The sequence below is a fragment of the Lineus longissimus genome, chromosome 18 (assembly GCF_910592395.1).
Source record: "Lineus longissimus chromosome 18, tnLinLong1.2, whole genome shotgun sequence".
NCBI classification, from domain to species: Eukaryota; Metazoa; Nemertea; class Pilidiophora; order Heteronemertea; family Lineidae; genus Lineus; species Lineus longissimus.
In genome coordinates this window covers 12,085,464-12,111,336 of record NC_088325.1, presented here as the reverse complement: position 1 = coordinate 12,111,336, position 25,873 = coordinate 12,085,464, and the positions used below count along the sequence as shown (strand labels likewise).

At 38.1% G+C, this 25,873-nt stretch overlaps 1 protein-coding gene across 4 annotated transcripts in view; it reads left to right on the top strand.

Moving 5' to 3' along the window:
* The first annotated feature begins 1,292 nt into the window (after positions 1–1,292).
* Positions 1,293–25,873, top strand: part of LOC135502001 (kin of IRRE-like protein 1) — a 289,676-nt gene continuing 265,095 nt past the window's right edge. For all 4 annotated transcript variants that reach the window (XM_064794418.1, XM_064794412.1, XM_064794417.1 and 1 more), the window contains exons 1-2: positions 1,293–1,386; positions 8,292–8,359. The gene's annotated coding sequence lies outside the window, so the exon portion shown is untranslated. The remainder of the gene's footprint in view (positions 1,387–8,291; positions 8,360–25,873) is intronic.

The window sequence follows — 25,873 nt, the reverse complement described above, 5'->3', positions numbered from 1 at the left end:
TCAATTATAATTCTAATTCTTATTCTGCTATGGTCGACAACAGGCATACTGTAGGGGATATTTACCAAGGAGATTTTTACCGGGGGGGGAATTTTACCGGGGGGGGGGGGATTTTTACCGCAGGAATTTTTACCGGAGGGATTTTTACCTGGGGGATTTTTACCTGGGGGATATTTACCGGGGGGGGGGATACTTCCGGGGGGGGGGGATATTTACTGGGGAAAGTAATTTAAAATAAAGTAAATTACACCATTGTTTTCATACAAATTTTTACAGGGGGGGGGATTATTACTGGGGGGATTTTTACCTACATTCAAAACTAGTGACCTCTAAATAAGGGTGTCCTTAATAGAGAGGTGTCTGCAAGAGAGGTTCCACTGTAATTCTGAAAAGTCTCTAATCAATACTTTTGCACTGCCCAAATATTAATATACAATAATAACTGAAACGTCTAAGGATAAGTGCCTTCAAATATTCAAAGCACATGGCTCTGAATCTATCGTTGGAATCAAGAGCCCAACTTACTGGCTGGGTCATCATCATTCTCCAAATCAGCGGCAATACTTAAGCATAGTCCCATGATACAGGACCGCCTCGTCACACTACTATCACAGCGCCGGAGAATGGGTCATCATTCTAGAAATGACCTAGATTAGAAATGACCATCCATGCACGCAATAGACTGCGGTGGATGAAACATTGTTTCTTTCTATATATATATGGACGACAATTTGTAAGTCAGGCTACTTTTTCTCATATTTATTAGGCCTACTTCTTAGGAGTCTCTTCTAAGCAAAATGTGCGAACGTCATGGAAACGATACAACAATGTCGAGTCATCAAATTCAATTTGCCTACCTTTTTTAATCGACGATATCTTCCTCAATAACACCGCTCTGATGCTTGCTTTTGCGAATATTTCGTAGAATAAATCCACATCAGCACGATCCTTAGCTCATAAATGATGAAAACTGCATGAAAAACAAAACGCGAGCGGTTGAAGTCGATCGCTGATTCCATGCGGGCATTGGAAGTTGAAATCTTCGCGCACTTCGTACCATGTTCTCAGTGGACACGGAGCAGCAGCAAAATATCCGAAATACTGTTCACAAAACAAGCTAGAGCAGACACAAGGACGGTTGATACCAGCGTGGAGTAACAAATAACTGCTCATAGATGACATTGTATCTGTAAATAGCTCATGGAATAGGAGTTATCGTCAATTTCGAAGAAGGAACCACGCCCACCTCTGAGAATTTGCCGGGCTGCTGAGACTAGGGTGAGAATTTACCCATCAATTTATGCGTGAGTTGTCAGCGTGTTTCTTACGAATTCGTGCAAAATAACACATCAAACGAGATTTTGCTGGGATTGATTGGTAGTTTCGGTAAGTACACGATATTTACTAACTGTCTATTATATTTTTGTAAGTTGAATTGTGCAGTTTGGTGAGAAATTTGTGTATGAAGTTGCACGATTTGAAAAGCGCATCTAAAAGTTCCAGCTATTTCATACAGGTGTACGCATTTAGATGTCCCCCAAGAGAAAGTGTCCGGCGCTATTGTATTCTGATGGGGATGATTTTTATAATGGCCATGGCTATCATGCAAAAGCACATGAGAGATTCCTTTATTCCCCTGGACATGTTGCTGTGGACATTTTCTAACATACATAGTTGGTGTGAGATGAGATTGTCAGTTAAAGGGGACTATTTATAGGTATAACCCTGGGGTTAAAATTGGCGGTCTTCATGTGACTCAATATTGATATTGACTAATATGCCCTTATTAGAGAGGTTCTACTGTATCGTGAGATAGAAGAAACCCCTATTGGCAATTCTGTGTAACTTTATCCAGCATACCTGGCAGCTAACTATAGATGAGTCCCTCTCATCATGTGTTTGTGAAATTTGAGACAGAAGCAGCTCTCCATCAGGAATCCATAGCCCCCCCCCCCCTTCTTCAGCCTTCAGGAAATAGGAGTGGTATATGTGGGCCCTGGAACTGTAGGTTCTAGAGCTCTCTGCTCATCTTCATTCCTAATTCCTGGAGACTTCATCTAATTTGTCTCCCATTCAAACTCAATCAGGTGAAGGGTCTAACAAGCCTAACACAATAAAATCCCCTCTCTCTAACCAACTATGTCTCAGTAAACTAATTTCTTCTGTTCAAACCTATGGGAGGATCTTGTAATGGCTTTATTCTGACCTGCAGAAATTTCATTTGGGGTTGCTGTTGGAGTGATTTTCTTGTTACATGTATATCTTCTGACAGTCCTGGTCACAATTGACATACCCTCTGCTTTGCGTAAGCTGGGCACATCCTACAATCTAGTGCTAGGTATACTGTGTGCAGCTTACACACTTGTTGTGTCCGTGTCGCTGTCAAAGTACCATGCGCAAAACATACATCGATCCTTGGTGTGCGTAAGTTATGCGCAGCTCATGTTTAGTGAAGGTTACGTAGATTGCAGTCAGAGCCTTCAACAATTTGATATTTCCAATATATTATGTAACTACCTACAAAATATAAATTTCAACAATACTGCTGTGTAGACTGATATACAAATACCATAATTGCCAAGTTTCAGCAAATTTGCCTGCATAGCAACTGCACCACAGCAATAGTTATTTCTGTTTACCAGAACCACAGGAAAAATGGAATGAATAGAAACAGTATAGATTCTGACCCTGTCTCAATCCATTCTACAGTAAAACCTCTCTATTAAAGACACCCTCGGGACACACTAGTCCTGTCCCTAATAGAGAGGTCAAATTGAATAGAGACAACCAATTTGGGACCAAAAGTAGTGTCCTTGATAGAGAGGTTGTCCCTAATAGAGGGTTTGTCCTTAATAGAGAAGTGTGCGCTAAGGGAGGTTCCACTGTATTTGCTTTTAAGCTGCTGTAGACTAGCCATGCTGGAGTTTGATACAAAAGAGTTATAAAGAGATAAGCTGCCTAATTGTGTCAGCTGAGCATGGTCTTCCTAACACCCAAGATGTCACTTTGAATTTTGATGACTATAATTGACGCAAATTGAATTATCAATTAGGTCTGCAAACATGACTCTATTGTAAGCCGATATGAATTGACTTCCATGAGATACCGAATCTCTTGGGGAATTGTGTTCTGTAGCAATGGTTTCATTGAAGTTTAGTTTGTATTCATAGAGATAACAGGACAGATATATCAAAGGATGTTTTTAGCCTTTTGAGGTTTGTAGACTTAAGTGATGTTGTGGTGGTTTTTTGGTCATGTTGAACATGTGGTTTTGAAGTTTCATTCAAGGACCAACTTGGGTTTCGGATTTAGATGGGCAGAAGGGTAATGTGCACACTCGCCACTATGCACCGCCACAGGTGGCATCTCACTAAATGCAATGCTGCTTGATGTTCTTTATGCTTGAATTTGGCACACTTCTTGAAATCCAATGAGGTTCCAGGTCAAGAGAGTAAGTTGAGGTCGAATTGTAAAATGAAGTGCCAGTGTACATGTGGGTGTTGCTGTACTCTTAAAAATAAGAGTTTTGGGGCTTTTCCAAATCCTTTTGGGGTTTTTAACCAACACAAATATGCACTGCCTAAAGAGGTTTTTCAGAAAAACGAATATGCCCTGAAGGAAAATTTTAATTCAGTTACAAAGATCAATGAACGGCAAATGCCTTTAACAGCTTTTTATCAAGCGCACTGTAATTATAGCAAATGTTTTCAGTGTACACTGTATCATGTCAAAAGGAAATAGGTGTTGAGATTGCCTTTCAAATGATGTAGGTGACACATCAAGTGCAAAAAGTATATAAGCTATAATTAGACTCTTTTGTCATAAAAACTATTCTAAAATGAAATATTGCTCAAATAATTTTTACTTTGTGAACAATGAATATTTAAAAGGATTGGAAAATTTGTGGGCTTCTTTCTGTAATAACTAGGTTTGCTGTTTGACTGTTACTGCAAAATAATATAATATTCCGCATATTATTGATCAGATTCTTCTATAGTGATATATAGTTCTATGCCATGTTCATCAAAATCGGAAACTTCTAGAGCAAATCCTTTTGTTACCGGTATTAATATTTCATCCGTTGAGAGGGTGATGATGTTTGGTTGATATTTGCAATCAATGTATTGGAGCTTGACACCTTGGGGGAGACACAAAAATAGTGGTTTAACCCTTGGTTATTCTTCTTCTTCTTGCTTTCTACAACATGATGGTTTAAGCCATCAAAAGTGCATGAGTTCTGGTTCTTGTTTCTGTAACTCTGTGTAGCGATGGAATGAGTTGTTGGCCCATAGCCACCCGGTCTGATGTGGAAGACCACCTTAAAGTGACATCATCAATGCTTGGATCCAACTTTGGTCTCGACCCTTGCCTTGCATTTGAAAAAAGAGTATGATACCTTGTTCTGAGTGCAAATGAATTATTATTAGGTCTGTATCAAGTCTCTACTATTGACTATCAATACAGGGCCCTTCAGGTTGTTGGGACTGTTTTGATGGCAATGACATTCATGTCTGCTTGTCTGGGAGTCTGGCTGTTTGGCTGGTATGTTTATGAAATTATATAGCCCAGGGTTCTTTGATTTTTGAGTTAATAATTTCCTAGTTTACTGTTTACACCCTCTCGATATCGATACTTATTTCCCCACCCAAATGCAGGGGTGTTAGTTTAACCAAGATGATGAATTGTTTATGGGTAAATTGTTGTTCAGACTGCAACCCCCATGGGCATCTACCTATAGTGAAAAGCATGGAGATACCAGTCGTTTTAAAATTCATGAAATCCTAATCCAGGGTCTGTTTGAGCAGTGACATCATAAAATTAAAGTGCCCTGCCAAAGAGTGATTTTAATTGCTCAACTAGCAAACGTATGCGAATGCAAGTTGCCCCAAATGCTAATATCGTGCAGCAATAATTGCTTGGACTTGTTTTTCGCTAATACAGATAACTGGGTAAAATATGGCCGCAACAAAGAAAATCTCATTGAAAGTACTTTTTAATACAGGGTTGTCAAAATGCTAAAAGTAAAAGTATCAAAACGTTGCAATTTCACAAAACCATTAAAAAAAATGTTGTGATTTTATTACAATCTGCAGGTCATGTATTGTTGTATTCCACTAATGATTTTGATAACTGATTAGAGTGAAAATCTGGAACAAATATAAGATAAAACTGTTTTCTCTTCCGTATTTGTATTCTGGGCACAACCTGAAGCCGCTAGTGACAAAACATTATTAGTCTTCAGACTTGTAATCTCACCTAGCGTGAGATATCAGTTGGATACATTGATAGATCATCATGTCGTCTCTTAAAATGCACAAGGTGAGTGATAGTAACCCGGGTTACAATATTCCATTTTATAATGGAATAAATGTATATATTGGCCTTGTTTTGACCACAGAGGTTTCGGTGATGCAAGTATCAATTCGTTTCTTGTACCCCCCCTCCTCAAGGGTAGTTAAGCTATCACCACTAATCTTTGCCGATGCTTGAGTAGTATTTATTTTTCCTTTTGTGAAAATTTGGCGAAGCTGGAAAGAATAAGGATGCTAATGTGTCGATGTCTTGTCGAACATACAGCCTTACCCAGTAAAATTAGTCCGGTTACTTTATATGATGGTGATAACTGATATATTGTTGATGGTGATGTCTTGACGAAAGAAAAAGTAGCATTGGTGAAAAAAGGGTGATGCTTGAGCCTTAAGATGTCGTTATAGGGTGATAAGGTGTCGTACCTTTGAGAAGGGGGGTACAAGACACGATTGATACTTGCACGAGACATCCATAACTTCTTGGGTTGGTAGAAATTGCGTCCATGCCAAACATGAACAGAAGACCAGTAGCGTCTCTACGATATATAAAGAAGACCACTCAATGTTATTATCAGGTATCAAACTCATATTGTAGGGATCACAAATCTGACACCTTTACTACTAGGCCACACCCCTCGTCAAATGCGTCGGTTCTCTGCTCTACGATCCTGACGATGCAAGTCGATTTCATCCAGCGCTTCCAGACATCCTTCCATTATGTCTCCTTAATGATCAAGTTCATTAACCAGGGTTCATCAGCCAGGCTATTCCTTATTCCATTGTTACCGTGGCAACAGATAAACACTAACAAAAAATATTACCCCGGTGGAAGGACGAGATAGCCTTTGACTCGGTGACGCGGGATTTCCGGAGGACAAGTGCAGGTTTCCGGACAGTAATCAGGCGATATGACCATCCATATTACTAATCAGAGGTTGTCCTCATTTTAGTATCTGCTTCATGGTTAATTTTCTGGTTTATTGCTTCCATTGTGGCGATAAGTGCTCTGGGATAAGTCGGCTTTCGTGGCTGTAAATGATAGCAGTTTTTTCTGCAGGGGAAGCAGTGGAAAGGGTTGATTATGTGGCCTTAAATGAACATCACTTTTTTCTGCGGGGAGGCACTAGAAAGGAGTGATTATGTGCATCGTTAGAAGGGATAACTGGCTTACAGATAGATCTCTCGCATTGAGCATAATCCTATTTATTTATAGGATGACATCTATTTTGGTATTTATTTGGGGTATGCACACCTTAAATCCCTCACTCCTTGTGCCATCTATCCCCTCCAGGCATTACGATCAACACCTCTCTTGCAACTCCAGCGCTATCTGCATCCATTTTGTGAGTCTGGCATCGTCTCCTCCACCGTTTGTCTCCTACAGTCCCCGCTACCTCTCAATCGCTATCGTGGGAAGCCTTACTTGCTCCATTTGACACTTGTCTGTAATGAGTGGCAGCACATACAATGTAATAAGGTTTATGTGAGAAGGTTTAGTGCCTGATAGTACTGGGTACAGGCAGTGAAATGGTTAATTAATTTGTCAAAGTGAAATAAAGTTAATCTGACTTTTCTACCTGATACAAAACTAATGACCTTACATAGTAGCTTGATATGCAATCTTTAGAATGAACTGCACGGCTGATATTGTCCTTGTTCAATGTTTTCCAATAAATCAACAATTTTTTTTTCTTAAAATAAAAGCAATCTCTGGGATCAATCATAAACGTAATGATAGCATAATGACATTTACAATCTCAGTTCATGGTAAACAGTCATTTATCAGGATTACCGGCCAGAATAGATTCATTCATGTTCGTGGCATAGCACGCCTGACGGATCAGTGCATTTAGGGTAGATGATAATATGATAAAAACATAATCAGTCCCAAAAATGCTTTTACTGAGATTTTTTCATTTTTCAGAACCCTGATGCTAACCCAAGTTCAAATACAGAAAACCATTTCTAAGTCCAAATCTTTTTTTCACTTGATTTTTTCTGCTCGAAATGAAGAGACATCATCATTTGTGGAAATTCCCGAATTTTGAACTTTTATGAAAAAAATTCAACTCTGAGAGATGAGATAATTTTCAAAGTCCAAATATTTTTTTCACTTGAATTTTTTTTTCTCAATGTTTTTGCTCAAAATGAAGAGATAGCATCATTTTTGGACTTTGAAAATTTGTCTGAATTTTTTTCAACTTGTGAAAAAATTCCAACTCTAAGATGAGAAAATTTATCAAGTCCAAATATTTTTTTCACTTGAATTTTTTTTCTCAATGTTTCTGCTCAAAATGAAGAGATAGCATAATATTTGGACTTTGAAAATTTTTCAAAATTTTGAACCAATTTGTACTACTGTATGGTAGGTGTCTTGCCCAAGGACACAGTGATGAAACCTATGGCATCCTTCTGTTAGGCTGCCTCCTGCTTGATTTTGAGCCCAGTATCTAGTCTTCTGATAATAAGCATAAAATAACTTGTCAACAAAGTATTAGTGTTTACAGTCTCGTTACCATGGCGACACAATAATAACAGGCTTACGTCCTCGCAGGGCACTATTGAAACCCAATACAGTAAGAACAGCCTTTAAAATGGAGATGATGATACTTTGTCCCTGTTACCGTAGAAACGTGTCATGGCTTAACATGCTTGAGGCAATGTTTTTGATTTTTTACCAGGGATGCCACCGGGTAGTAAACAAACATAAGTATCAAATCACCCTTTTATGTATTATTTACCAGACTATAATTTTGTTCCCCAAGAGACATGAGTTTTTTTTTTTGTATATATACATATTGTATACTTTTCCTTTTTTTTGAGTACCTTTTTTTGACTCGCCCTGTGGGGGCAGGGTTCAGAAGGGTTGCGTCTGATAACACCCCTCTCATTTGTAAAAGCTGTAAACGTTTTTAACGAAAAATAGTAAAATTTCAAAAAATATAGAAAATCTGAGAACTTTTCTTTTTCCTTTATTTTCAGGTTTTCAGGTTGTATACAACTGAATCAAGTTTGAATCCATTGGAACGAACCTTTGTTGGCATCAAGAGGTAGGATCAGTTTACAGTCCTGGTCACAATTGACACACTCTTTTTCGTCGTGTAAGCTGTGCACAACTTACGCTTTGGTGCATGCATGCCAAGAAGATGTAGTTGGTCAATTGTTGCCAGCTCAAAAATCAGTTAGATAATACTTCAGGAGTATATTACAGGTGTATATTATTACTAAACAAGTAAACTCTAGGCAGACATCAAGACCATCTTAAGGTGAGGGAGTCAGAAGAAGATAGACAACCACTCTGACAACAATGGCTTTGGGGAAAAGCGTGTATAACCACTGATAGATAAATGCCTGAAATAATACGCATCGGTTGGCGACAAAAATGAAACCATCAACACGCCTTTATGACCACTGTGACGATTAATCTTTCTGCGTCGTGATAAATTTGTCTTGTTAGACTCGGCTCGAAGGTGGTTCCAGAAATCCATCTTAAGGCAGATTAGAAGTTTCCGAGCAAATAATCGGGTTTTAGGATTAGGCACCAAGGTGTGAATTTTCATATTGGGTAGATATTGAATTATGGATAAACTTGGCATGTTTTATTGATAAAGGAATGAAGGATGCTCACCGGGAGGTGAGGGATACTGGATTATGAATCAGAAGTTCTTTTAAGATATGGAAGCCACTGGCAAAAGCTTTAACTTATAATGGACACCAGAATTTGGTGCATTCTCTTAAAGCTGAATGGACAAGAATTGCAAACACACCCTGAAGAATCTATTTCTCAGCTTGCCCTGTATCAAGCAGGCCTTCCAACTTGCTGAGCTAGCATGTTCTGGCAACATGGGCAAAGAATGATATTTTTCAGCATGCTGGATAGCTGTGTTGTTGGAAGTCTCCCGAGAAATAAACTATGCACGACGGGTTGCTTGGTAAGGTTTTTAAACCTGTTAAGGCCTTCCTTGAATACGTAAGATAAGGTGCTCGGTCAGCTGGGCAATTGCTTCTTCTGGCTGCTTGTCATCTGCATTTTGTCCCCGCTGCTGTGATCCAGCCTGGATCTCACCAGCCCATTCAGCTGGCCATTGATTGACCAATGTCCAGTCTCAAAGACCAGCGACGTGACTCACCATTTGTCCAAGAATTAGATGTCAAAGGAGAAGTGTAAATCTTCCTCAAACGGCTGTGCGAAAACCATAATGGTCGAATAACTTTCATCTAGAAATACCAATATCACTATTGCTGATATATCTAGCAGTTTGGATATTTCTTTCTTTTCTTGAACCACTTCCAGTCAGGCATTTGTCAGGTGTGATTCATTGCTTTGTCTGGTTGCTTTCCATGGCCAAATTCTCAGATTGTAGTCTAACATGTTTTAAGCAATTTCTTTCTTGATGTAACCCTATTCAGCAACCCAGATTATCCATCTTTTTGTTATTAAACATGTTAAAAACATTTCTTCTTTTTGGAGGGGTGTGAACTGCTGACTTAATAATGATACCATAACACTGGCCACTCACTTTAACCTTTGTCTAACAGTCTAACATTAGACATGTTAGATTTTTAAACCTCCAGGGTAATTGATCGCACAATACTCTTACCATTTGAAACCAGTGGAACATGTCGAATGAAAGTTATAGAAAAAAGGCTACCCATGACTTCATGACTAACTAAAAAGCCGTTATTCTTTTCAAACTCCTGCATTATCCCCTCACGTACAAACCCATGCTCGAACCCCAATAAAGAGCCAATTATTAACTGAGAAAGGACATTTCCTTGCACTTCAAATTGATCACAAAGAAATGCAATAATCGGCCCCGATATCCTCTAAAGGACATTTCCGTGATAATTTCTTTGATATATCAGATTTTGAATTGAGAACTCTTTAGAATTTTCTGCTACAAGGCCAGCCAGGTGTAAGTGAATCACTTGCATTGATTTTAATTTTTTTTCATGGTCGCATCCATCCTTAATGCCTAGTATTGACTTCTCGTTAAATGTCGGTGTTGTGACTTCTTGTTAATATCAGCTACTGCAATCATGGATTTTAAAAAGGGCCATGTTTTATGAAGAACTTCAAAGTTTCTCAAGAGTCAATACTAATTTTTATGAACCTTTTCCAATAATAGGCCTACAGATACAAATTTAGTCGATTTGACTTCACAGATAATGTCGGTGCGAATCATGTCAGGTTGCCAGTACATTTTCCACAGATTGACTTTAGCCAAAGGCAAGGTGTTTGCCTGACTTTCTGAATGTGCAGTAGTTTATGAAAATGCACTCTACTCTTAGCGCCCAATAAATAAAGAAATCTCATCCCTGTCACCTGCAACAGTAATTGCAATGAGTGGATCTCACAAATCGAGACAAGGGTGTTGTGATTTATTTTCATTTTAACAGCTATAACATAGTTACAAAACATACATAAGGCAAATAAAATCAACATCTATTTTTGTTCAAAATACAAAAGCTGCTTGAATCAGTTGTGAGGGTCTGTTTAATCTTTTGATTTATTTATACAAAGTGCCCCAAGCAAACTGAGTTGCACAAATACATTAAAGAGAAGAGAAATCAGACTAGTAATAAAAAATCGTTAAAAGCTAAAGAGTCGATAGTGCGACAATAGAATGGAATTTCTTCCACTCTGTGATTGCCTTCGAGTCAAAACATATTGCAGAAATAATTTACAAGATCAGTTAAGTACCTGGTATATTGCAAAGGTATCGATTTGATGATAAAAAAATCTGTATTTCAAAATGTATTTTAACACTTTCGTCCAAATTTTACAAAACAACAAGGCTTGCTTTTGAAAAGCCTTTAACAGTTTAAAAGTTTTTCAGCCAATGCAGACATGCACCCAGTAGAGGTTTTTCGGTGAAGTGAAAAACCGCTATTCAGGTTATTCATACTCAAAGGGAAAAATGAATGCCGGTAGATCATGTAGATCACAGAAATAGTTTTTTATGATTTTGAGCATGTTTGAGCATCAGCACAAAAAGGTCATCAACAAAATTATGAAAGGAACAGAGAATTATGAAATCATGATTTTTCACAAAACTGGAACAAATTGCAATCTATCCTTAATTGAATATCAAAGAACTTCTATAGAAAACGACAGTGAACCTTTTCTCAAAGAGTTTGTAAATTATGCTTTTATGAGAGTGGTGAGTCAATCATAATATGGCAAACTCAATCCACTCCACAAGTTGCTACAGCAAGTGTATCAGGGGCGGAAGTCTTCAATTCTGTGTTTGTTGTCACTGTCACCCACAAGCATTTTTGTGGATATTGTGGATGGGTGTGGGAGGGGCTAGTTCTTTCTTCCAACACTAGCTGCCGCCGCTTTAGATTTGTTTGATTCCCACGTTTGGCCATTGTTGGCTGGCGAGTAGGCCTAATTGATTTACCACTGATCTTACAACTTAACCTTTAAGACTGTCAAACAGAAACGAGCTAATCATCGATATGTTCATTTTTCCATGTCTTCTTGACTTGACTTTTTAACTGTAGATTAAGATGCTCAAACCAGAGGAATAAAATTCTGCAATAATTTCACCGTCATACTATGCAGTACAGTGACAATGATTAAAGATGATTTGTTTAGCGGTGCCTGGGAGATCGCACTAACAGAACCAAGGTTGTAATTACTGTATAGATGCGACACAAAGATCTGCGTTTTTCTCATCTTCATTCTGCCCAAGGCTACGATCTGTATCGAGAAAGATGATGCGGAGGAACGCCCAGCGCCATTAACTAGTGGTAATGCCTCGGCGTCTCTAAGCCGCTTGGGCGAAATAGTCTATTTACCGCTGATAGTTAGCCAGGGGTATTAATTCGTTTCTTAAGGTGTTGTGGGTGCCGTCAGATAAGTTTAGGGCAGGTTTGCTAGGCGGTGACAAATAATGGATTTGACAAAGGGACTGGAATATGAGTAAAATATCATCCTTGTTTGTTTGATTTTTCCTTCTTGGGTAGTATCCTGAAAAGAAACCAAATGAATATAGTTCTTGGGTATGCATTGACTGCCGTGTATTTGGAAAAGTCAGAGTAGCTAAAGAACCCAGCTGACATCTAGTAGCCTGCTATGCTGCCATATGATAGCATATTTGAATCATCCAAAATAGGCCTTGGGATCCTTACTAAAATACATTTACACAAATTGATCACAATTTGATGATGGCAGTTTAGAAAAAATACGAAGACCTGCTTTCAGAGGATGCATATTTGTGACTTCATTTCACTCAACAACCATTTCATTGACTCTTTCTCTTTAACCGTTTGGTTTACAGCAAAGGTAATCAAACGCCGTATCTGTACATTACTAATTAAAGGATTTGAAACTTGTCAGCCTTCATCTATTCTAATCTGTTATTCTTTGAAAAGATAGCATTTCATTGGAACCTCTCAATCAAGGACAACATTGGGACTGATACATCCTGTCCTTATTAGAGAGGTGTCGTGATTTCTGAGGTAAGCTACCTATTCCAGGTCAAAATCACTGTCCCTAATATAGAGGATGTCCTGCTAACAGAGGTGTCTGCTAAGGGAAGTTCCACTGTAGATTGATAAGCAATTTGTGATCATCTCCATTGGCTTGCACACCCCTCTTAGGCAATGGTAGATGTGGGTAATTTATTTCCAGATGAGGCGAGTACAGGATTCTCATGTTCCCAAAGGAAAGGTGGTTGAAACCTGAACTCGGAGGAACCTTGAAAGGATGAATCATGGTGCATTCCCATGCTTTGACAAATTGTATGCCGATCAGATTGCAGTTGTCAATGGTTCCTTCTGTTAATAATGAGATCAAGCATCTCAGCTTAAAATAGAATAGCCAACTTTTTCTTATATTGCGATCTGACTGTCTGACTTTTTGCTACCCCTACATTTACAGTATTTGCTCAGGCTACGCTGTAGGTTATCATCCGACTTTGCACTTTAACACTCTATACATTGTCATGATCCAATTAGATGTGGTTGAACCAACCCCCATGGTAATATGGAAATATTCGTCCTGTCTGGCCTAAGCTGGCATTCAACATCAGGTTTGCACAGGCTCCAAGGTTGAGGAAACAATTTCTTAATCTTTCAAATTCATAATGTTACTAATTACCAAAGAGCACTCAAGGCGGGAATAAAATGAAATATTTCTTTATTAAGGATTAAAGTATTATGTCCTGGGGTACTGAGAATGCTTTGATCCCGGTACCAAGAATTTTTGCAATTTGACACGAGTCTTATACATTATGAATTAAAGAGATTTTTCTGTGTTTTAGGCACTTGGGTGGATTCAGATTCATTAGTACCATGCCTTAAAGGTGAGTTGTATACTCAGAAAGTTATTGAACTCGAGAGAAAAGCTAGGAATTTCAAACATATGCATAGATAAAGAGTTCCTTATGTTATCAAACAGGTACTTCAAATTTGCTAAAGTTTTTTGAAAAGGAAATTGGTTCTGGAAAGGATGTAATTAAAAGCTTTCTCGTGATAATAACAGCTGGTTTTTGAAGTGTCTCATGCCCCTTTAAATGCCATCATCGGTGAACTATTAAAAATATTTACCCTTTGGTGGTGGACGATTAAGTATATCATAGTTTGCCCGCCTGTGGAAAGAAATACCAAAGTTCCAATTTTAAAAAATTCTATCAATATTTGAGTTATCATATTTTTTCATAACTAAGTTGAAACATTTGCCTATTGTTTGAGCTATTTTGAGCCAATGTATTTGAACAATTTGAGAATTGAAAAAGGTTGTTGAAAAACAAAACACACTCACATTACGGTTTTAGTACTGATTTCCTGGTACAGGGTGGGCATTTTGACAATGTTTGATGCAAATTGTAAAAGTGTTGGTTTGTTTACAATTTTATCCATAAACGTTCATAAAACCATCAGTCGTTTCAATCTAATCAGCTTGATTAACTTTTCGCCCCACCTGCGCATTGCCCAGCGGTGAATCGCAATGAATCCCGATGAATTGCTAGGTCGAGAAGTGCAGCTAATTCCCTGAGAACGGGACAGATAAACTGGACAAATACGGCGAGCGATTCGATGCACACCCCGCCGAGTCTGGTCAAAGACGTCAACAATCAAAACGTTGCAGCCGTTGTGGTATTGTGTCACGTAAGTCCGAGTTCGTGTTCGACTTAATGAGGCATGGGCACGGACTCGGTTGCTTCGAGCTTGGCTCACAGGGAAGATATCTGGAGGATTATCTTCGCGTGTTGGTGGCTGTTGACAGTAGGCAGGTTTCGCAGGCATTACAAAGAGCTTCAAGCGACGAACTGCAAAGTTTGTGAGTGCGTTGCATTGATGACAAGACAAAATTTTACAATGATATATGACATTTTGTGTCCATAAATACATCACTACTTGTCCTCATCAATCATTTGCATTCACTTATCATACATGCAGAAGATCAGACTGCAGCCATTATCTATTTTTACCCTTTAAATGATGCGATGATGATTTGATTGAAATCGCATGAGCGGTGATCCTCATACGAGAAAGGTCAACTGCGGATATAATATGTCAACAGTTAGATATCAAGTATTCGATCAGTGGGAGAAAAAAATCTGGGGATGGTATTGCTGACTTGGAATCTGAAAGAGAAAGCTAGATTTTTGGCTCACCGTAGGGGAGTCTTAACAACACCGCAGTGTCCGGTGTTCGGTCTGATCTGGTACTCAACTTGGCGACCAAGAGGCCAAAACTAAAATAGGTAAAATGTGCAATATCTCCTTTATTAGTAACTTGATGATATTCTTATGGTACCTACTCCAAGCAACGATACATCACATGTCATACCGACTTTGGTTTGACCTATAAACTATACATGTACAATGTTTGTTAACCTGGATGAATTCCAAAGCACCAAATATCTATACGGTGAGCACAATGGCCCCTGGCCGTTTCATTCTGAATGGGGAAGGAGGGGGGGGGCTATAAACTGATAGCAAAGACTGGTACAGGGAGGCTAGATTTGTCTCTGTTAACAGTTGAATGAGACCTGTCTGGTCTTGACTGATTGAGGCATAGCACAACTCCTCAAAGTGAAATATGCATATCAAGTTTTTAAATGCAATCTCTTTTTTTCATGATACTGATATTAAACCATCTATCATGTATCCATCCTATGTAATTATTTGATTGAATATGTTGAAATGCATGATCAGTGATGCCCTCGGTCATGGATTCGATCATATGTCAGCAGATTGATGTCAGATATTCAATCGATGAATATGATAAAAAACAGATAGATGTACTGACTGATATATATCGATGAGTTTGATTTTGATTGGTTGATTTTAGTTGAAAGTTTTGATGGATGTACTCCAGGCAATGAAATAGATATTGTTTTGTAAACTGCCAAATTTCAAGTAGAATATGTATACAAGTTAATTATATTCTGTACTTACAGAGCGCTTTTCCCTGTTTCCCTTAAAAGTGCTTTCGGGATGCCATATTATTACCCTGGTCTCCACAGAAATCAATCAGGGCTTGCAAGGAGCAACATGATGGCGCTCATCTGAACTCGGCCAGTAGGGGAACCAAGCTGTGACTCGGCCAGGAGTCGAACCCATGCTTGATCATGAGGCCAACTCTCTTCCACTGCGCTACAGCTGCCTCATACCTTTGACAACCATGAACACATAAAAAGTGGTTTGTTTCTTGTAGAAAAGCTGAGAGCGATTGATTACAAAGGCAATATCGAACCAAGAAGATCAAGAAGAGTTCTTGAGACATTTCTACCTCAGACTCTCCCCGTTATTCTACTGATTAATCATCTCGAGGATCTCTCTGTACGGTTGTGAATATCGTGCGTGGATAATTCCTACGCCGACTTCTTCTGACCGAATCAAATGCTAGCGTTCCGGTAATGGCGTACTTTATTCACGGGCGGCATCCATGTTTGCCTTCGCCTCATTTGGCGGTAAAGTTTTGCGGTGAGGAGATAGGGATGAGATTAACCCGCTGAGCAAGATTCATGTCTTACTTCGTTGGTTACTTGAAATGAAAATGGTAATTCTAATTTTTAAAAAGAAATTCATTTGAAATTTCTCTTTTGTGCAGGGCAGAATGGAATTTCTTTGTGACGTTGAGAAAATAGCCAGTCAGGGGTATCAGATTCATTTATGGATTATTACAAGGGATACAATCAATATTTCACTGATATAATAGCATGGTGTGAGACTCAAAAAGAATTTTAAAACGAATGCCCGTCAGGTAAAATGTTATCGCACTTATCATGGCATCGCCTGGGATGAATGTCGGTCAAAATGAGTCATTTGTTTTAATACTCGTCAAAATATTCTTCAATGAAATGACACCCTGGCACTTTTGGTGCTAATATCCTTGTGGTGTAAGTTTACCTAACAAAGCCGCAAGGACAGGATAAGGAAATTGTGATTATAATTAGAAAACTGCCTGAGGACATTGACGCACCTCAATATTTCACTGTGGATTAAAATGAAGTTTTGAATTCATGAAAATATTGTGACTTTGCAGCATTACAGTTTGTCCATTTGGAATCTCAGAACTTGAAATATCACAACTTGAAAGTTCACAAGGCCTAATGTATGTACATGTAAATACATTGGGTGCAGGGGGCTGGGTGAAAAACTTATTTTTTTCCGGAAATTTTGAAGAATCAGATTACAGTACCGTAATATTAACAAATGTTTGCTCAGCTCGAAAAAAAATCTGTTTATCAGTTAATCCGAGGTTGTAATATCTTGCACGTGATAGTCTACAATCAACACCCGTAAGGGAAAAAAACGTCAAATTGCGTAATAGTCTTTCATGAAGCCCGAGGACGTTTACTCATCGGTGAAAACTCTCCACAGGATTCAATTGAAGTTTAAAATCATCGGAAATGAGGAAGAATTTCCAGCGGAGCTGCCGATCGTGTGAATTTATTGTGTGGCACTTCAGGCGTGAGCGGTTTTTAACTTTCGAATAATTTTTTTTCTGTCGATGATCCTGGGTGATATTTGGCCGTTCAAGACGTCTGTTGTGTAATTTGATAGCAGCTGATATCCATTTGACTGGAACCCTTTGTTTGTGACAATTGCACACCCAGTCTGGCAGACATTTCATCCTGATTCCATTGACACATGATATTATTTTTCTTCACCCAAAGTTTACCAACCATGTATCATTATCGTGATTATTGCCTTTACAAAAGTTACTTTTCTGCGCAATTTACCAAAATAGCCCGGAGACAAAATAAACATGATTTTTTCCTCAGCCTCGGGCTATGAAAAGTTGAACCACAAATAAAGAACACATGGGTTAATTGTGAGTGGGGTTATTTTCTTCTCAGTGCTCATTGTAATCAATGATATTTAAAAACACCATTAAGTGATAGGTTATTGGCAAACATGGAAAATTAGCAGTAATGATTATAAATAGATACCGGAGAATATAATGAAAGAATCACAAAATATGTCAGTTATTTCTCAAGGCTTGTCTAGACATGATAGGCGTGTATAGCTGGTATCTCATAAAAAGATGACAATAAGTTAGATATTTTTGCAAAACTCGTGATTTCTACCACATCTAGTTCATTGTGCTACATGTACATGTATGTCTAGTGACCCAATCTCTTGATGATAAACTGCAGTTATCTCATTCCTACCTTCGACAAGAATGGTGTTGCATTTTTAATGGAAATGGGGCATGAAATATGTCAGCTTTTCATTACATGGTCCATCAAATCAATTTGAAAATGAAAGGAATAATTACCTTGGAGTCCTTTGAAATGTCAGCATGTTTCACCTAGGTTATTCTAATGACCTAGAAATTTTGTCGTGTAATTATTAATAAGCTTTGCTGTTTCTTGTCAAACTTAGGATGAAATAGAGGTGTGATGGAGCACAGGATACAACGAAGACTCTTCCGAGCCCTGTGGACTCGGCAAAAAGTGGCATTTTTTTCCAGAACTGAGTGTGTCTGTCGAAGTCATTCACCTGTTAAATTAAAATTGGATATATTTTGACATCACTCACAAGTCTATGCATGTACAGTACATGTTTTAGGTAATAATGTTTTGTATGTGATAGCTTTCTGATATTGATTCACTATAGCAAATTGAAAAAAGTGATGATATTTATGAAAATAAAAACTATCTTTGCATTTACAAAGATGGAAATCATTGAAGGTGTGAAATGGAAAAAGATATAAGTGACTAGTGCTCATTACATGTAATACTCTTCCAATATTGATGATATATGTTTCAACGTGCATGTAACATCCTTGTCAGTTCAGAAGAAAGTTGAAGACCTTGCAAAAAGGAATGTCAGGTGCAAAAGACGGCTCTGTCAGAATCTTAGTTACATGTAATGTTCAATGTGTAAGTATTTCACCAGGAGATTTGAGATGGTCCATGTATGATTGCTTGTGCATTTGTATGATAACCAAAAATGACTAGTCATGCCTGGGGTTCAATTTTCTCAGACACAGAAATGAGACCGTGTAAATTCAATGGGTGATATGAGTAAAGACTAGCAAATGCTTTTATCTAAAACTCCATGTACATTTACACAAGGCCTTTCTGTACAAAATTGAAGTAAAAGCATTTGCTAGTCTTTATTCATATCACCCAATAACTCACTACTCTCTGCATACAGTCAATACATTCACACTACCAAATACATGTAATATGATTATCACAGCTTCAAAGAAGTGTAATACAAGGCTGGCATCTGATGATCCATTTTTCTATCAAAACTAACAAAGTTAGCAATTATTAGATTGTTGTTCCTTAATGTACTCTTTAATGTGTAGTTTCGGGCGGGATAGGATATTCATGAAATAGCATGCCAGCGGGGATGATTTCTTACACGTTTGATATTTACAAATATGGTCGTGAGAAATATTTCCTAAAGATGACGGTCCCTTCAAGATGAAGCAAAGACACCTCTTAAAAAGACGAACGTTACCGGTATTAATGATAAAATGACATGTAACTGCACTAAACACCTACATGTAGCGTGCTAACTCACACTTTTATTGGCACTGGAAATGAATTAATAAATTCTATTTTTTGTCAGTTTATTAATTCGGAGTTTGTATTAATTGGGTTTTTTGGCAACTTCTGCAAATTTATTGCGTCCTTCACCGGAAATAATTTTGCGATGGAAAATCTTATAAAATGACAAAGATTGTTACTAATTACTTAGATTTATCTTTATTGCTGTCCATCTCGTCATATGCTAAGTGCATTGGCAAACTCTCGAAAATAAACACGAACATTTAAGGTGTGTTTTATCGTAATATGAAGAGAAGAGAAAGCAACAATTGTACAAATTAATAATTGGGATAGCATATCAGCCAAGTCAGTATCCGTTCAATGATTTTGTATTCGATATCAACTGAATGAAAAGAACTAGCGTAATCCTAACGCTGCTGTATCGACAAAGGGATAATTTTGCATATTATTGCATATTCTTTGCAGGTTTTCTCCCCCAGATGTGTAAAGAAAACAATGGGGGTTATCAGAGTCAGGAACTGGATCAATTTCTGTTAGCCACAATAGACAGGGCATGCAAAAATATCCAAGTGTTATGAGCTTGATGACATTTTCATTGATTACACTTTGGATTCAGTGGCTGGCTAGTATTGATGCTTTGGACTCAATGTCTATACCTCGAGGGTGGGAGTCAGTCCTATGTGTTCCAGAAAGCAGATTCCCATGCGCACCCTTGAAATTGGCATTCACCTCATTTTGAACGAGTTCTTATTGCTCTAGGATTTCAGGTTCTTGCCAAAATGGTGTGCCGATGGTCAACCATAACCAGCTGAATGCAGAATGAGAAGAATTCCCCTTTAGATCATAATTTGCTGGACAGTGATGAAAAAAGGTATCGATGCTGAAAAATGCTGCTAATGAAGTGTAAATGAGTGATGAGTTTGTGATGTGTCATGTGACATGGTGCACATTAATCATATTTCAACATTCATAAATTTGATGAGATATAAAGTTATATAACCAATAAACAACTCTTCATTCTGAAAAAGATATTGATATCCAGTTGGGGAAGCCGTCTGGAGATGATTTGTGTTGCTGTTTTGAAAGAAGAGCATATCCATCATAAATTCAGTTACATACGTCATGTAGACAAAAAATGGTAGAGTGAGACTCACTACCAAACACGAGAACAGCCCAGCCCGTTGCTTGATTTAGCCATTTCCTAAAATCTCCTTGGACATGTATATTAACCTCAATGATGGGAAAATGTAACACTGCTCACAGGTGTCATACCCCAATACAAGACTGTAGTAAATTAGGGCTTAACTTATTTATGATTCATCTTATAGTAGCCTCACAAAGTGTTAGAAACACAGATCCATTTGCTCTATTTTCTCATTAATTTTCCAAAAAAGAATTTTTTTGAAATCTGATTTATTCCTTTCCTCAGCTTAGCCATGACGTTCCTTAACAATAGAGGAAGATCAGAAGAAGATATGTCATGAAGTGATGCAAAGATACAGAGAAATATTGAGATTGCTTGCCAATAGTGATCCAGCCAGCTCGGACAGCAGTGAAATTGATAAGGTACAGCTGTTGCTGAGTCCAATGATGATAAGACATTTTGCTTTCTTGGAAGAATATCTTTAAATAAATCAAACTTTTTATGTTTGGCAAAACAAGTGCCATGATAAGGGTGTTGCTGATAAAATTTTTCACATGCTTGATTTGGTTTAATCATGTTAAAAAAAGCTTAAATGAGGAATAATCTGAACTTCGTCTTTGTCTTGGCACTCATTCTCAACCACTTGATCTGTCAAATGAAGCTTACCTAGGAATGATTATGACTATTTCTTTTTTTGGCACTCAGAAAGAAATTCCAGTGCAGGAGACAGCAGAAGACATTGACGTACAGGGGCCAACTCTGTAAAATGACTGAAGGCAAAGACGTAGTTCCTGCTACAGGTACATTGGCGACTTCATTCCTGTTATGTAATGAGAAGCTCTGGAACAACCCTTCAATATGTCCAATTGAAAGTTTAAAAAAATCAAGAGTGTAACGACACAATTGGCCTCCACCAAAGATGGCAAGAGTCACTGCACTTTACCAGAGGCCATTGGTACTTTTGTAAATAATCTTACCTTATATTACGGATATGGCCCAAGAAGCTTATACATCATAGATGAGATCTTGCGATATTTTGATGAACACTGTGGCTGTCTCCAGATAAACCAATGTTTATGTGGGGATTATTGAGACCATGCTGCCCCGACCTGCAATGACTTTCTACAAGACGGTGGTGTACGCTGTGCATGGTGCAAGAAATCCTACAACCTGCCAGCATGCCTTCATTTGATAGGTTGAGTCGTAATCATAAATTTACCAAAGAAAATAGTCGACTTGGGACATAACCTTATCAAATGTGCAAACAACATTCTGGTGAATTCCTAAGCCTCAATAATTACCAGATGTTCATTACCATGTAAATCCACCAGTTCTTTGTCCCGTTTGCTCATTTCAGCCACCTTTGTGATATTTCCCATTGAGACCATAGTAACTTATAATATCCTGTCCCAGGTCAAAAGTTGCACATTGGTAATATAGTAGGTTTTATAATGCACCTTTTTCAGGGCAGAATTTGTCCAAATTGCCGTGATATGTTCTTTTATTGGTTTGTCTCTGTAATCATGATTCGGAGAGAACGAATGGACTACATTCCCTGAAGAGATGGTATGTGGATTTTGCATCAATATTTGATGCTGGTTGATGAACTTTGCTCACATTTGGTGCCATTAATCCCGCTTGACGTTCCAGGTCGGATAAGCCGCTGTTTTGTTAGCGGATGAATTATGTCGGGAATAGCACAGTAATGTATGGCTAGATGGCAGCATAGGATTCTTGCATCAATGGAATTGCAGTGGCCTTCTTCTACTTATCTGTTTGCTATGATATGGCAGTGTGAGGGCCGTGATGGCCAAAGGTTAATGTCACATCCGCCTAAAAGACAGGTCCCAGGTCCGAGTCCCAGGCCATTCAGAATAAAAAAACCCGCTGGCAGAAAATCCACTCTTTTCGTCTACCAAAGCCGTGGTCTGCTGTATCTGGTGTCTGTGCCATGGTCACTGGAAGACTTTTCATGGGCAGATCCTCGAGTGGACATGCACTTCTATAACCAATGTGTATCAATTCACTCCGCAAATGAGGTTGATCCATTGCTCATGATGGGAATAAATGATGTCACAATGTCATTGCATGTCATGTTGGGAACTTTGACAGAAATGATTCCGTGACAAGAACCCAGTTTGGTGACAACTCAAAAAAGGTGATCATTGCCTGACTGCTGAGTTTCTCTCTAACTGAAAACACTTAGTAGGTGATTAGAAAGAAGAATTGCTCATAGCCTTCAGTCATCATGTTATCTCTCTAGGCAATATTGCCATTGATTACATTCTGAAATATCGTTGAAGGTGCCTGTATAAAATATTGAGAAAACTTTGTCGTTTTGCCTTGCCATTGGCATGTTCAGTGTGGCCCTGGAGGGAATTTACTTCATGATCTCATGAAAGTAATATGAAGTTGGCTCATGACAAATATCACCTTATATTGCCTGTGGTGATCTTTAAGGCATTTACGTCGATATTTTCCAGATTGTGAATATGGGTGCGGAGAAGGAATTTCAAAACCGTGGAATTTGCAATTAACAATTTGAAATCACATTCGCTGCTAAAGAATGACCTTCAGTTATCTTGTCTGAACTAGAATTTAGACTACAAAGAAATGTTGAAATGGAAAGAAAGTTTGTCTCCAACTTGCATTGATAGCCATGCTACAGGACATATTTGATTTTATGTGAGAGCATGTCCTCTGAGACATGTGCACTTGTCTGAATAAGAATTAGACAACAGAGAAACAAAGAAACGGAAAAAGAATGGTTGCCAATTTACATTGATAGCCTTGCTAGAGGACATTGTTGGTTTTATGTAAGACGACATCCCCTGAAAAATGGATGACCAATTTATATATAAACTTCTTGTCTTGATGTGGTCATTTTCTGGACTGACGACAGCAGTCTTGAGTGGTCATTTTCTGAACTGACGACAGCAGTCTTGAGCGGTCATTTTCTGGACTGACGACAGCAGTCTTGAGCGGTCATTTTCTGGACTGGCGACAGCAGTCTTGAGCGGTCATTTTCTGGACTGGCGACAGCAGTAGCTCAACATGCCCAAGGGAACATCCATCAGAATATAGATTCACAATAAAAAAACCCAAACACATGCACCTTAAGAGATGTTGTTTTACATGCTTCCTGAGGCATTATCACAGATTTGATGCTGATGCTGTTGGATTGCATCCATTACAAAAGAAAAAAAAACTAAGCAGCTATCAAAACATGAAAGCCGGAGGCATTATCTATTGATAGCCAGCCCAGAGGGCAATTTGATGTTGTGGTAACTTGTTATGTCATATTCTTATGGCAACTGCAATCATAATGCTCTGATTGAGGTTATCTCCTGAACAGTTTCAAAGGAAATATGTGATGGCCCCCTCTGAGCATTGGCGCTCAGGGGGCCACTCTCGATCATGTCAATTACACGTGCAGAGCATCTTTGTACCATGAGTTTTTTAAAGGCACCCTCCAGTACAAAAATCTCATATTGCATAGTGTGCCTCTATGTACCACACACCAAATTTGGCTTTGTAACATCACTGACTTCTCCAGATATCACATTCGCAAATGCACTCACGAGAATTCAACACATAAGGCGGCAGCCATCTCAGATTTTGACGCAGTGACCTAATTTTCAATAGGGTTCTTACTGATGCCTATAATTAGTAACTGCCCACCATATTTGGCCTTAATACGTCGCCAACTTAAACTCTAAAAGATGAAAACAATTTTAAGTCCAAATATTTTTTTAAACTTGATTTTATTTCTGCTCGGATTGAAAAAACATCAGTCCCAAAAATTATTTGTCTTTCAAAATTCTTCAGAATTTTGAACTTTTATGAAAAAATTCAACTCTATAAGAACATTTCTAAGTCCAAATATTTTTTTCACTTGATTTTTTTTCTGCTCAAAATGAAGAGACATCATCAGTCCCAAAATTTTTTTGACTTTGAAAATTTTTCAGAATTTTGAAGTTATATGAAAAAATTCAACTCTGGACGATGAGAAAATTTTGAAGTTAATTTTTTTTTTTCACTTGATGTTTTTTTTCGGTTTATATTGAAGAAATATCATCAGTCCCAAAAATTATTTGACTTTGAAAATTTTTCAGAATTTTGAACTTTTATGAAAAAATTCAACTCCGAAAGATGAACAAATGCATCAGTAAGAACCCTATGGGTTTTACTTAATTTTGTCCAATGCTTTTAGCTCTTTGTGCCTGTTTGCTTTTATCTTTTTTAGCAGATCGCTACATTTAGGACATATTGGTATTGATACAGCCTGGCCTTGACAGGGTGGCAAAGGCTCTGGGGAGAGTGCACACACTTGTCATCCCTCATGAACCTTGCTTTGGTCGAGCATGGGCCCTGGAGACAATCTGTCCATTCTCTGGTGAATGCTTGAAAAAAGATTGCCTTGATCTGAGTGGTGGCAAAATATGGATCATATCCTTGATGGTGACACACAAAGATCAGGCAACCTTGGACATGTTTCCTGAGTTGGTAATGACAAGACTGGGCCTTATCAGACTACATGTAGGTGCCCAAGAGCATTTGCACGCACCTTAATCTTTCATGCAGTTCAGCTCTGACCGACATGAATCCTTGGCCCAGGCAATTGCCAGAAGATGTGTCAAAAAATCTGATAGCATTAATGTGAGTTAAAACTGATATACTCATGATTTTGGTTCACAAAGCTGGCCTTGTGCAGGTATTACTTGGGGGGAGTGGGAAGTGATAAGACTGTTTAAATTCTTACCCAAAATGTTGCTTAAAGGCAGCCTATTGGCAGGAGACAGGTAGATGAGATGAATTTACATGACATTACCTGTAGGGGTCTCTCACAAAAGACTGAAAACATTCATGCGTATGCAAGGAGTATATTTGTTGTTGACTCAAACACCCACTCAATTTGACCTCAAACTCTTTGTCTCCCATTAATGTAGCAAGTTGCTGATAATTCAATTGGTGTGAGAGAAAGATTTATATCATCGATTAGATTAGCAATGACACAAACATAGATATATAATAATGTAGAGTGTAAACCTCAATATCAGGTTTATAACTTTTCTCAAGTGGTTAATCATTGTAATGGCTGAAAAATGCAAATGCCTGGAGGTCACATATTTATTTCATATACTTTCAGACAGTTTTATTATCGAAACCCAGAATTTTATAACGCAGGTTCAATGGTAACAAAATAAAAATACAATATCTAGCCTGAAATAAATAAAATATAATACAAATATGTATCCCTTTTTCAATCACTACATGTACCTGTTGATTAATTATTCAATGAAGAGGTATCAGTATCGAAATTTTGCTGAGAGTGGTTCAGAAATAGCTGACTTGTTTTGTTTTATTTAGTTGTTCATTTTGAAAAACATGTCTGGAAATGTTCATTATGTCACAGATGATAACTATATT